Consider the following 15356-nt stretch of genomic DNA (forward strand, 5'->3'; position numbering starts at 1 on the left):
CTGATAAATAGCTTCAGAACATTTTTTACCTCAGCTAAATTAAAAATCCCAGGATCTCATGGCCCTTTGAAGTATTTATGTGACTAGAGAAAACCTGGGTGCTAAATCTGTGAAGACCAAGCATCCATGCTATAGTGCTGGTCTCATTTTCACCTCTGAAAAAATTTCAGCCCATGTGTTTGTTCATATGTTATGTGATACTAAGCAGGGCACCTTATTGATATAAATTCCTGTGCCCCAGTTTGAAACTACTATGTACCAGAAGAGCCATGTTTTAATTCTGATCCAGTTTTTTGGGGGCAGCCATTTCTTTTAGACCCGATTCAATGTTGTAGGGTGGAAACTTTTGATGAAATTATCTCCATGAAGATGAGGTGAGTCCAACTTTTGGTTAAATTGAAGATGTGATTCCTCCCATTTGGGGAGGATTTTGATTAGTTCACTGAAGTCCTTTAAAAAGAGGAAACATTTTGGAGTGCCGACAGGCCAAGAGTAGATGCAAACACTTGGAGAACAGTTGCATCCAAGCTGACAGAGCCAACATGACACCCAGATGCCTAATGCATGGCCCAGCAGACATCGCCATGTGCCTTCCCATGAGATGCGAAGCAAGCCTGAATCCAGATTTGTGTCCCAGAGGAAGTGAGAAACCCCCAGAGGAAACAGAGGCTGAAAGCAACAGAGCCCAGGAGGTAGGGACCAGCAGATGCCACGTGCCTTCCCAGTTGACAGAGGTGTTACAGATGGCATCAGCCTTTCCTGAGTGAAGATAACCTCTTGTTGGTCCCTTAGTTTAGACATTTTCTCGGCATTAGAATCGTAAACCTGTAACTTATTAAAGTCCCTTTTCAAAAGCTGTTCCATTTCTGGTATATTGCTTTCCGGCAGCATTAGCAAACTGATACAAATACCATCAAATTAATATTGAAAGAAGAAAACACTATGGAAACTCAGAGCAAAATTGAAAACTTAGGAAAATCTAATTCAAGCTTCTTCTTTTCAGAAGAGTACAAGTATATGGAGGACCCTAGGGAGGAAAAGAAGCTAGCATAAGGTTTATAGAAATTTTAGATTGATGCCAACCCTAGAATGTTTTCCATCAGACATTCAGCTTTTCCTAAAATTCTCTATTAGCAGTTTCTATCTGTTTTTCGGGTGATTTACTAGAACAAGAAATTCCCCACTAGATTCCTTGTCACAGCTGAGTAGACTAATAGGCTTTTGGGAGTTTAACCATGTTACATTATGTTTATTGCTTTGATATCTAATTCGAACACTGAAGTCTGGCATAGATATTGACATAGATTGCAGGAGGTGGCAATCGTGCTCCTAAAAAGGAGATGTGCATGTGTGCACATGTGTGGGTATTTAAGAAAGAAAAAAGAGTGAGAGAACATGTTGAACTCTCATCTAAAATATTCCTAGAGATTTAGAAAACATTGTACTTTAGCCATCTCTGACCTTTATGAAGAGATATTATAATTTCTCCCAGTTTACTTTGTTGTGAATGGAGGCTTCTGTAAATGTTGTATCTCTGTAGGTCTAGCCGCATTATATATTTTCTGTTCATTGAGAAATATGACTTCCTTTTACCAATGATATGCTGTGACATACACTGGGAAGTCACAACTAGCCCTCTGACTTCTGCAGTTACCATGGTTTTCATCTCTGCACTGCTGCCTTTTGAAATAAAGGAGAAAGTTTCTTTGTGAGAATCATATTTTTAAAAAATCAATTTAATGAACACCTTCCCATTATTATGTTCACCAACACAAGTTAATTTATTGTGTGTCACTGTTTAAAATCAAAGAGCTTTGTGGATTCTGTTTCCCACTCTTACAGATACTACACACACACATTCTGATTCTAAAGAAATTAAATCTTTGACTGTTGCCTCACAATTAAATTTTATTCTGAAAGAAGCCCAAGTAATTGGATCAGGATATTTCTCAGTGGGGTGCAATTATGTCTCTAAATATTGCAGGCTCACTGTATTTTTACTATATGTTACCTTCATATCCATACTCAAAACAGAGAGGTTTTGTGTTTGGGAGAATATTATTTTGTTATTTTCTTATGTGTGGTCTTGTTACTAACTCACTTCTTTGCCTTGAGATTCTTTCAGCTTGTGTAGATGACCAGTCAACCAGCATGCATGTGTTAAAGACCTTCTTGAAGCCCTTTTACTACAACATTACAAATGCTAAATATTTCTTGGTAAATGAATAAGAGTTGTTTTGTACATTAATTCTAGTCAGTACTGATTTATACTGAAGTCAGTGCTGAGAGTCTCTTGCTTCTAATTTCATTTATCTCTTCCTTTGACTCTGTCATTACAGTCTCCTGACAATCAGTTGAAAAGTGAAAGTTAGTTGTTTTTTTTTATTAATTACTTTGCTTAAACAAGACTAAAATTCAAGTTTGACACTGTTTTGTCACAATTAAATGATGGGAATTTTGGTAAGAATTTAATTTTTGGACATTACGCTAAAAGTAGTAATGAATGAAGAAGTTAGCTATCTTAAGGTAAAACATTTTAAAAATACGTAGATATATTCAGCTTGCTAAAATAATTTCTAGCAAATATGCAAAAATAATATTTTTCTTGTAGTAGAGTCAGCTTAGAAAACCTGGCATGCTATTCAAACCCAGGTTCCACTCTCTGCTCTATCATGAAGTTGTGTGATGCTTCTAATTTTTAAAGAACTTTATTATTTTTCCCATGTAATCTAAAGAAAATCTTTCACCAGATCCTTATTATCATTATAGTATTGATTTATGTCCACTTTTATGACTAGTACTTTGAAATGTAAATGATTTTATGTCTGGGGAAGAGGTAGAGGAGCCAACAACGAAACATATATTGGATTGAAAGTAATCCAATATGCAGATATGTTCAGAAGGAATGCATGAATCTCCCTCTGAATTGCTTGGACAGTATGTTATCTGGGGTAGGTTGTGGATGGGCAGTGATGGTTCCTTCTTTTTGCTAGAAAGGCTAGCAAACTCAATTACCCATGAGACTGGAAGAAAGACTGTACTTCTGTTTCCAGGTCTTCTGTTGAAGAAGGCTTTCCAAACCAACTCTAGTATTGAACCCAAGACTGGCTGGAGCTAAATACTCTATTCATCAACCACTTATCCTATAAGAAGGAAGAACAATAACAGTAATGGGATTCCTCCACCTAAAGACCTACCACATGTCTACCAGTACCTGTGTCTAACTGCCCTCTTTGTGGGTTGATGGAAGGAATTGGAAATCAAAGTTGTCAGTTGCTGGTACTTCCCTTACAGCTTAACTAAAATAGCTCACTTTTTAACCTTACCATGTAATATAGTGGAATTCATCTATTTGCCCAACAATGGGTATTTCCAATCCATTTCTTTATTCTCCATTAAGCAAATAAAGAAAATTCTGACAGGCGGATAGAAAGGCAGACAAGTTAGGGACTACAGTAATGGAGGGATGACATGGTTGTGAGTTTCTTGGATTTTCTTTTTGCAGCATATATGCTGGACTTGGTACAGGAGAAACCAACAACCCGAAAACACCAACAGGAATAAACACAAAAATGCTCCAAGGAAAGTCAAAGTACCAGGAAAAAGGCAAGACTGAAAAATTTTAAACAATAGCCACTTGTAACTGGTTTGGAAGAAGAAAAGAAAGAGAAAAATGAAAAACCCTGGCCTTGAAATTCAGGAACATGACCCAATAGGTGATAACTCTCAGACACACAGATGTTCAACTAAAACAATAAAGGCATGGATCAACTAGTTGGAAGGTGATGGACAGGCTGCAGGAAGGCAGGAGAAGCCAGAGGGCCTTCTGGTGAAGCCATCAGTGCCAAACAAACACAGCATGAGAGTAGCCCCTTGCACGACCAGAATGGCATATTGGGGTTGATTTCAAAGAGCTGTTTCAGGATACAAGTAAGGCAGCATAACTATATTTTTTGGTAGTTTCAGATGGACAGTTTCCCAGTAGTGGGAGTACAGACTTGAAGACCTTTAAGATTTTTTCTTCCCTGGGTATTTTTTTGTTGTTGTGATGTATTGGTGGGGGTCAACTTTCATTCTTTTTCCATGTGACTATTCATTATTGCAGTACCATTTGCTGACTTTTTTTTTTGAGGGGTGGGAGGGGAAGTGCATGGGCCAGAAGTCGAACCCGGGTCTCCCACATGGTAAGTGAATACTCTACCAATGAACTACCCTTGCACCCCTTTCCCCTGTGTATTTAATAGCACCAAATTCTTGACCAAACCTTGAACCAGAGGGCTGGTGAAATTCCTATTTTAGCCATAAAATCTGGAGGTTGCTGAATGTAAGTTTTCAATAGGAAATGGTTTATGGGCAAAGGATTTGAATAAACATTTCTCTAAGGAAAGTATACAAATGGCCAATAAGCATGTGAAAAGATGCCCACCATCATTAGTCATCAGGAAAATGCAAATCAAAACCACATTGAAAAACCCCTTCATACTCATTTGGATGGCAATAATAAAGAAAAATGGCAACGATATGGAGATATTGGAACCATCTACATTGTTGTAAGAATATACAATTTTGCAGATGCTGTGGAAAAAAGTTTGGCAATTCCTCAAAAAGTTACACAAAGAATTACCATATGACCCACCAGTTGCATTCCTAGGTAGCTATCCAAAACAACTGAAAACGGTACTCAAACAAATACTTTACATAAATGTTCATAGGATCACTATTCACAATAGCTAAAATGTGGAGATAACCTAAATTTCCATCAATGTATGAATGGATAATCAATATGCCGTATATCATTACTATGGAATATTATTTAGCCATAAAAGAAATGTCATACTGATATATGCTACAACCTGGATGAACCTTGAAAGCATTATGTTAAGTGAAGGAAAATAGATGCAAGAAGTCATATTTATTGTACAAGTACAACAACATGAAATACACAGAATAGGTAAATTCATAAAGACAGAAGGGAGATTAATGGTTATTCAGTGTTGAAGGAAGGAGGGAACGGGGAATAATTGCTTAATGGGTACAGAGTCTCCTTTGGGTGTGATGAAAATGTTTTGGAACTATACAACAGTGATGGTTGATCAACACTGTAAATGTACTAAATACCTCTGAATTCTATAGTTCAAAATAGTCAACTTTATTATGTGAATTGTGTCTCAAAAAGTCGTTGAACCATGAAAATAATTTCTTTTTTTCTTTTAGAAATTTGAAAAGAAAATTCATCCTGCACTGTATTATGAAACAGGGGAGACAATTTTTTTCTCTACTTTGCCTGAACAGTTTTGGGGAAAGGAAAATTTCTATGCCCTACCTAGAAAAATAGCTTGTTTTGTATCCTTTCAAAGAGAATAACAGACACATTAAATTTATCCACCATAGAAGTTAGTCATCAGGACATTAACCATTATGAAATAAATAATAATACACATTTTCCTTCTGTTTTCGAATTAATTATGAGTATTCACCGTGGTTACGAGTATGTGTTTTTTACTTGTTCAGAGCTGGGTTCTTTAGCTGAATAGCCAGCTATTTCCCTTCTCTGTAAACTGGAAATAATAATAGTACTTACCTCAAATGAATATTGTAAGAATTAAATTAGATAATTCCTATAACATGTTTAGCAAAGTGCCTCGTGTCTTGTAAATCCTCAACCTACATCAGTATCATTATTAATATTTTACAGAAAACTGTATTATGTTCACCATGAATAAGGTCATGGGTAGCAAAAGCACCATAATACAAAATCATTTAAGAAAACATCAGGCAATAGCTGAAATTATTCCTGCAAGACTTTAAAAGGTCATTTCTAAATGTGAAATCCTAATAAAACCAAGCAGTGATTTTAAATTCCATTAATGTCTTCCATCAAAGGAGACTCTGTGCCCATTAAGCAATCACTCCCCATTCCCTCTTTCTCCCAGCACTGAATAACCATTAATCTTCATTATGTCTTTATGAATTTACTTATTCTGTGTATTTCACATTGTTGTACTTACATAATAAATGTAACATCTCGCATCTGCTTTCTTTCACTTAGCATAATGCTTTTAAGGTTCATCCAGGTTGTAGCATATATCAGTATGTCATTCATTTTTATGGCTGAATAATATTCCATAGCATGGATATACCACAGATTGATTATCCATTGATACATGGATGGAAATTTAGGAACAAAATAAAACGCTTCCTGAAATTTCCCATATAGGAAATGAATCTAAGTTCAGCTTTATGCTAGACAGGTTAAATTATGTTAGAAACAGTTTTATAGGAAAACAATTTAATAATTCAGTCATTCAATAATTTATGAGGCAATAGGTCAGATCTTTGGGAGGGAATTGCTCAATTTCTCACAGCTGGAGTTTTCAGAAAATGGTTCTTAGATGCGAATAAAATCACATTTAATCAAAATTATGAGGCATATATTGATAATAAATGCTTCTAATTTTGTTAGTTTTTTTGGTTACCATTTCAAATTAAGTATAGTCTGAATTGGACAGTTTCTCCATGCTTATTAGTATATATTCTACTAAATTATAATAGTAGCAGACTAGTGATTTCTGTCTGTATCATACAGCATTCACCCTGACAAGGAGAACTAAAAAGAGATACATATTAAGAGATTTATTGCAAGGAATTGGTTTATGCAAATTGAGAGTATTGCTAGAGAAGTGCAAAATCTGTAGGATAGGCCATCAGGAAGGGTGGATTGGAAGTCTTGGGTTTGGGCTGAAGTTTCTGCCCACAAGGAAGCCTCAACCCTGCTTTTAAGACTTTCAATTTACTGAATCAGGCCTACCCAATTGTCCAGAATAATCTCCCTTAGTTAAAGGCAGTTGATTATGGATTTTAATCACATATGCAAAATAACTTAGCAGCAACACCAAAGCATCATGTGATTGGATAACTGGCGACTCAGCCTAGCCAAGCTGACAAATCAGAAACACACTAACTTTTTCCCCTGAAAAGGATGTAAAGTCCTTGGGTGATGTCACTGCTTAAGTTAGACTTCTGCTCATTAGACCTAGAACTCTTCTGTTTATACAAATAAAGTAAGAATTTAGTAGATTGTACTTGTATTAATTATCTAGTGACAGCAAGATCAATTAGTCAATCTCCTATGTCTCTGAAATTTATACCATTATTGCTTTGGTTCTGCTGTCCATTCCGGTAACCACCTCTGCCTTGTCTTTGATGATCAAGTACTGCCTCTTGGATGGGCCGCCCTATGAGCCCATTATCCCCATTCCATTTAGCAATCCCAGTTCAATGGTAGCAGTCCCAATGGTAACTTCTGACCTATAGAAAAGTACTTCAGGGATACTGGGGCTCCCTTTACAAATTTATTTCTTACAGTCATGGTGAAAAGTGTGTCTTTTGGACACTGCTAGAGTGGATGAGCAGATCTCACATGACAAATCCCTTCTAACCATCCGGTCTCCCTAAAATTTTGGATAACTTCCTCTACAGTATATCAAGGCAGTTCTGCCATTTCAACTTTACTTAGTGTAGGCTATCTTTCAGTCCACGTTTCAACCAGTCAACCAAAGTGTAAGAGCCTTTGCTAACCCATTGAGCTAAAACATTGAATCCAGATTATCTCCTTAGCCCATATCAATAAATTTGACCTGATCCAACTTTATATCCCTTCCACTTTGAGCCACACCCTTACAAAACATTCCCACACATATTCCCCAGATATGTGTCTGAATAAATTGGAAAATTTGTACAGTTCTTTTGGCATGCAGCACTTTATCCTTAGGGACCTGCTGAGATTTGAGTCTAGTTTAAACTACAAGCAAAGAGAAAAGCTATTGATAGGTCCTAGGAGAATCTGCAATGTCATGAAAGGCAGCTTTCTCAGGGGAGGACACTACTTTTTCTTCAGGCAAAGCAAATTAACATCCTTAGGTAGGGATGGAAGGGCTGCTTTCTCTGGGAAAGAAAACCCAGCAAAATTTAGGGTTTGATGTCTGCAGCTTCATTCATATCAGCTCATATATTCCCATTCCAATTTTAAAAATCCTTCTCCTTCCCAATCAATGCCCTCACTTTAACAGAAGACACCTTATGAAGCTGGGAATACAATTTGCATTATAATTTAGACACTCATAGAATGAGTCTCTGTGTTTAATTTTCAGAAATTTCAGACATAGCTATAGGAGTTACAAGTTTCGTTGAGAACAGATAAAGAATTTTTCAGATCATTTATACAAAACTGAAGCTGGAAATTTGAAGCTCTGAACTCACCCTTTTCTTTCCACACTTTCTCTGTCACATTCAGCAGCAATTAGCCAATTGAATTAGTCTCCTTAGTTTGATTAAAATTTTCTAAGGTGACAAATGTATGGCTCCCCACAACCTTCCCTTCTACATGTATTTGATTAGGAATATCCAATGATGATATTTTGTATTACCTTATTTGATATTTTGTATTACCTACCACTTTGAGCCACACCCTTACAAAACATTCCCACACATATTCCCCAGATATGTGTCTGAATAAATTGTCATGGACTTCCAGTGCCTACTTTACCCCTGGAAATAGAGTCTCTAGTGCCTTTAAATCTAATCCTGTTAGAGAACCAGTTCCAGAAAATCCTGACCTAATTCAGAAAACTCATTTTTAAGATTCCATTCCACTAGAATTACTTCCCATGCTGATACCTGTATTATTCAGAGTTCAATCTGAGAAGCCAAGCAGAAGGGCATACATATTAAGAGATATTTTTTTTTGCGAGAATTTAACCTCTAATGTTACGAGGGCTGGGTAGTCAAGTTCAAAATCCATAGGACAGATCACCATGAAAGGCAGGCTAGAACACATGGGCTTGAGCAGAATCTACTGTCCAAAAGTAGAATTTCTTCTTTCCTCAGTCTCAGCCCTACCTGTCAGGCCCTTCACCTGATTTAATCAGATTCACCCATATTTTCTAGAATCATCTCCCTTACTTAAAGTCAACTGATTATGGATTTTGATCACATCTACAAAATATTTTCCCAGCAACACCTAGATTAGTGCTTGATTGGCTACCTGGGAACTGTAGTCAAGCCAACTGGATATATCAAGACCATCATGCTGTCACATCACAAAACTTCAACTTCATTGGACTGTGGACTTTAAATATCCCATGAGCTGGCACTTCTTTTGTGACAGAAGTCTTCCTTTCACTAGATACTGAATTTTTATTAAAGAAATTTCCCCTGACCTCCATATGTCAATACCAAATATTCATATATTCAAGGAATCACATCACGATCAAGTCAAATGTCAATGGAACAATTATCGTACCAATATTTCAGTGATAACTATTGGGTATTATATCGTTCAATATAATTTAAAGGTATTTACTATATTACATGCCCACCTTAATTTCTTAACACAAGCATAATTCCCCTGGTGTTAATTGCTAATTTGTCCATGTAGAAGAAATATTTATTTTGGAATGTGGAAGACCCAGATGAAATCATGCTGATGGACAGATCAGGCTCACCAATTCTCAGTCTATCTCGCCTTTGAAAGTTTAAACCATTTTTGGGTGGAATAAACCTTATAAAATTTAGACTAGACACTAGACTGAGGTGGAGATGGAGGAAATAGGAGCTGCTATTATAGAACTGGTTTTTGATCAATTATTTATAAAATATAAAGAGGTATCTATGTTTGCGTCCTATTTTAGAGAGGCATATAACATGAAATTTATGCATACGGGAAAGGAAATGTCTTTCCTTTCTGCAAGCATGTTGTGGTAAACTGGTAAATTAAATAATGCACCCCAGAGAAAAACTGGTCTTAATCTTAATCCACTCCTGTGGTTGTCAACCCACTGTAAATAAGACTGTTGGAGGTTGTTGTTTTTAGCTAAGGCCAACAGAATCAGTTGGATTTTAAATTGGACTACTTTATAAATAGTAAGAGTAATCTTTTTACTTTATAAATAGAGTGAAATTTAGACAGAAGAGAGAAAAACTTAGGGAGGAGTGGAAGTCAGAACAGTGGAACTAGAAGAGAAAGGAGAAGATGCTGCCAAATGCATTGCCATGTGACAGAAAAACCAGGGACCCAAGGATCACCAGCAGTCTGCCCCAGAGTGCCACAGGCTTCTGGGAGAAAACATTGCCTTGCTGAAGTTTCCTTTTGGTCTTCTCCTAGCCTCAAAATTGTGAATCAATGAATTCCTATTGCTTAAGCAACAATTGCATGATATTTGTTTTAGCAGGAGGGAAACTAAGGGATATACCAAACATTTAATTATATTGTGTTGGGGTACATGTTTTTCTCCTTTTTTTCCTAAGGAAAAAAATTTCCCTTATTTTCTCTGACTTATTCTTTTTTGTTTTAATAATTTAATACATTTTGAATATTTCTTTTATAATAAAAACTCATTTTAGAAATTTGAAATAAAAGTTATTTCTTTCATTTATTTAGGCATATTCCCTGTTTAGCTAGTTGTACTTAAAACTTTGAGTTAAATTATTCCAGTTTTGATATATATTTAAGAATTTCCTGGATGGTCTATAGTTAACAGTAATATTGTAACATTCTTTCACTAAATGTAACAAAAGCACTATACCAAAGTTAGAGGTGAATGATAGGGCCATATATGGGGTATGGGTTTAATTTTTTGGAAGAAATGAAAATATCTGAATATTGATTGTGGTGGTGAATGCGTAACTATGTGATTATACCAAAAATCATTGATTGTACACTTTGGATGGAATGTATGGTGTGTGAATAAAACTATTTTTTTTAATTTTTTTAAGAGAATTTGGTAAAAGTACAATTTTTTTTCTCATTAGAAAGTATTAGTCAGCAATGCCCCTAACTTTATACATCTCTATACTTTCAGATGAAACTTTTATGAATTATCAAATGATGAAATAAGGATATCTTCTGCTTCCCACCCCTCCCCCCACTCAGATACACTCTTTATCTTTCCCCACTTCTCCAAGTTAATACATCAAAGAGTCTCCTTATTCCTATAAACTTCAGACCATTTTGGCCAATGAGAGGCTATGACAGGAGATTAGGAAGGTGGAAGGAAAGTGATGTTGGGGTATTTTTTTCTATAGGCTTCTTTCTTCTATGCAAAGCCATGGTTCCAGCAGGCAGCTTTTTCTAGGTTTAATTTTTCAGGTTTTAATAACTGTTCCTTCTCCTTGTTCCATTAAACTTATTGCTAATAACTATTCTCAGTTGTATTGGTCCTTGAGTCCTGTACCATTCCTCGGTGTATTTACTTAATCCTGCCCCTATTTTTGTACCAAAGATCATTTATGAAATACTTTTAAATTACTTAATTTAAGTGTGTATCGAGAAAATGAGAAATGAGAAAGCCTTGATGACACCTTTAAAGAAATCCCTTATCTCCTCAGAGCAGAAAATTTGAAGGCTAATTCTGGGATTGGATTGTAAAAGTTACAGTTGTAATGTCAATGACATATTTAATTCATTTAGGCTCATGAAAAGATAAGCGAATGAGATCATGAGAAATGGTATGGAATGATTATGGCAGGTATGACAGATTTGAGAACTTTGAATCTCCAAATTTCCCTAAGACCTCCCTTATCTTGGAAGAAAGTCCTTCCTCACAGCTCCACTTTACTCTGCACAGGGAAATACCATCGTCTATTCTGTCAAGCCCAACACTGGTCACAGCTGCCTGTATATGTCATCTCCGATGACACACCTTTAATTTCAGGGCCCTTCTTGTCGGTAGATGACAGCACATAGTAGATAAGCTCTGTACCTACCAGAACCGAACTGTCAAGTTCTTCTATGTGCTTTCGGTAGGCAGAATTCTAAACTAGCTTCCAAGATTCCCTGCAGAGTCCTCCTCTTTGGTGTGGGCAAGACCTGTGGATATGATATGGCACCACTCCTGTAATTAATCATGTTATATTACATGCAAAAGGGAATTTTGCAGATGTAATTGAAGTCCCTAATTAGATCACTTAATCAAAAGGGAAATTATCTAAGAAAGGCCTGATCTAGTCAGATAAACTCTTAAAAGTGAGTTTAGGAGTTGAGAATGTAAAGAATCAGAGATGCTCTCCTGATGGCCTTGAGAAAAAAATGCAAATAACTGTTTGAACTGCCTATGGAGGAGACTGACCTTTAGTAGCTGAAAGCCTCAGTCCTATAGAGGCAAGAATTGAATTATACCAAAACCTGAATGAGCCTGAAAGAAGCCTCCAAGTTCCAGATGAGAACTTCAGCATTGCTGGTGATTTAATATCAGCCTTGTGAGTCTCTGAACAGCAGAGAACCCATTTGAGCCATGAGTGGATTTCTGACCTATAAAACTGTGAGATGTTAAATGAGCTTGTTTAGAGCTAGTAAAGCATATATGCCATATTTTTGAAAAAATAAAAGATCTTGATGTTATCAGTCACTTCAATACATATAAAGTTAGTATTTTCTCAATTAAAAATACTGTGTTTCTCAGAGGCCAGGTGCTTTGGTTTACTAAAGCTGTTGGAATGCAATATAACAGAAATGGAATGGCTTTTAAAAAGGGAGTTTAATAAGTTACAAGTTTGCAGTTCTAAGGCCATAAAAATGTCCAAATTAAGACTGCCAGAGAAAGATCCCTTTATTCAAGAAGGACTGAGGTCTGCCACATGGGAAGGCAAGTGGCTGTTGTCTGCTAGTCCTTATTCCTGGTTCCATTGCTTCCAGCTTCTGATGCCAGTGGTTCCCTCTCTAAGCATCTGTGGGCCTTCACCCATCAACTCCAGGATGGAGTTCTGGGTTCTGACTTGCTTAGCATCTCATGGGAAGGTACATGGTAACGTCTCCTGGGCTCTGCATCTCCAAATGTCTGTGTCTAGACATCTACTCTCTGTCGGCACTCCAAACATCTCCAAATGTCTACATTTCTGTCAGCTCTGAAGCAATTGTGTTTTCTCCAAAATGTCTGTCCTTCTAAAGGACTTCAGTGAAGTAATCAAAACCCATCTTGAATTGACGGAGTCACATCTCCATCTATTCACAATTGAATGTGTCATTATCCATGAAAACAATCTGATCAATGGTTTCTAGCCTACAATATTGGATCAAGATTAAAGGACACAGATTTTCTGGGGTACACAACATTTTCAAACCAGCACGCCAGGCAATTGAATATTTCAACACAATTTTAACATAAAATACAACTTTGAGGAATACTGTGGGGAATTTTATGAAAAAATTAAAAAAATATAAACTATATTTCAAAAATATATTTCTATTAGAAAATAAGTGACAGTATTACAGTCACCACTAGGTTTTTAAAAATATGAATTTATAACAAGATAATCATTCTGCTTGTGTTCTTTTTCTGTGTTGATATTTAATATGGCTTTTTTTATTTAAGAAATACAAATACATGTCAGTTTTTTTAGGAAATAATTGTTTTTTAAAAATATTTTAGGGCGATGCAATGGTGGTTTAGCAGGCAGAATTCTTGCCATGCCAGAGACCTGGGTTTTATTCCCAGTGCCTGCTCATGTAAAAAAAAAACCATATATACATATATATATATATATATATATATAATTTAATAGAATTATATGTCCAAGACCCATTTGTGAGTTAATAAATACCTATTTCAAAAATTTATAAAAACTTACTTATTTTTGGTGTCCTTTTTCATTTCAAAAGTTCCTGGTTTAAGCAAAAATTGTGTGGGCTCCCAAATTACAGACAAATAAGCAGACAATTATATTACAGATTGCTAAGTGCCAAGGTGGGGGAAATACAGATTCTTTAGCCATACAGAAAGAAGTGGCCTAACCCATTTTCTAATGAAATGCTTTCTAGAGGAAATTATTAATACTTCAAGACTTGAAAGATGTGGAGGAGTTATCCAAATGAGACAGGGAAGAATATTTCATGGAGGGTGAATAGCCTAAGAGACGCTTGAAAGCAAAGTCAAGCCTGACCCACAGGGTGAGCAGGGAGCAGGACATGCAAGACCTTTGGATTTACTACAAGGAATCTGGAATTAAACCAAAAGCAAGGGGTGGGGGGCTATCAATATAGTGTTTAAAACAGGGGATCAGCAGGCAGAGTTCTCACCTGCCATGCTGGAGACCTGGGCTCAATTCCTGGTTCCTGTCCATGAAAATAAGTAAGTAAGTAAATAAATAAATTAATTAATTAATTAATACTAAATCTAAAACAGGGGCATGTCCTGAGGAGGTTTTAATGGGGGACATTTAAAAGATTGCCCCAAGAACACATATAAGTTCCCTCATTCTTCTCCTCTGCCTTGATGGGTTTTCTTTTTCAGTCTGTGGTATCTCAACCCTGTACTTTCACTCTTCTGATTTGGCTTCCTGGGCTTAGAAATTCCAAAGCGCAACCTTCCAAAATGAGAAGTCAATGGGCTCCAGTAATATTCATGTTTTCTCTTCCTGGCAGGCTGTAGATATAAATTAATTACATCTGTATAGATGTGGCCTGATTACATCCCCAAGGCTGAACTAATAAAACTAAAGGGCCTAAAGGAAAAGCCCAAGATTTGCAAGAGGCAGGAAAGTTCGAGATGCATTCGAGCTGAATGCTTTCATAGACACTAAGTTTTAAGTTCTGGGAAGAGAGCTTTGTTCTCTAATAAAGCTTTATATAGTGCACAGAAAACAATAAGCACTCAATAACTATTGTTGGAAGAATAAAACAAAGAATCTAGAATCTGTTTTAGGCCTAACAATAACAAAGAAATTTTTTAAAACCATTGTTTATTTTTTCAGTCTTGTTATAGTTGTCTCTTTTTTGGTTTGTTTGATTCTGGGGGTTTTGTTTTGATGGGGATGAAAATAATGCTTCCCTTGGTTGAGATTCTTGCAAGAAAAGTACCATGAATATGCATGTAGGAATATTCATTCGTCAATGACAGTTGTGTGGAGAGTGATAAATAACATGAGTTTCAGTGACAATGGGATAATTATGGGCTTGTAGTTCTGGAATTGCCCTAGAACACCACTATTACTGGTTCTGCCATTGGGTTTGGGGTCATGTGGTTCTCAGTAGGACCACATTATTCTCTTCATCCTGTAATCCAAAATCAATTTTGCTGCATTAACTAAGTCACTATATCCCATGTATCAACTCAGGGATCTTGAATAAACTCATGTAGGTCAAATTATTCTTAACTAAACCATAAAAATAGTAGATGGCTATAGTTCACAAGGGACCAAGCTCTGTTTAGCTAAACTAAAAAACAAACAAACAAGAAAGCTTGAGTTATGGAGGCATGCTGTGCAAAGTATAAAAATGCGCCAAAGAACAGACTTGTTAAACACAGCAGTGGTTGTACTGGGGGTGGACAATAAGCCATCAAAGTCAGCTTTGTGAAATTTTG

Source organism: Tamandua tetradactyla, chromosome 6, assembly GCF_023851605.1.
Source record: "Tamandua tetradactyla isolate mTamTet1 chromosome 6, mTamTet1.pri, whole genome shotgun sequence".
Lineage (NCBI taxonomy): Eukaryota > Metazoa > Chordata > Mammalia > Pilosa > Myrmecophagidae > Tamandua > Tamandua tetradactyla.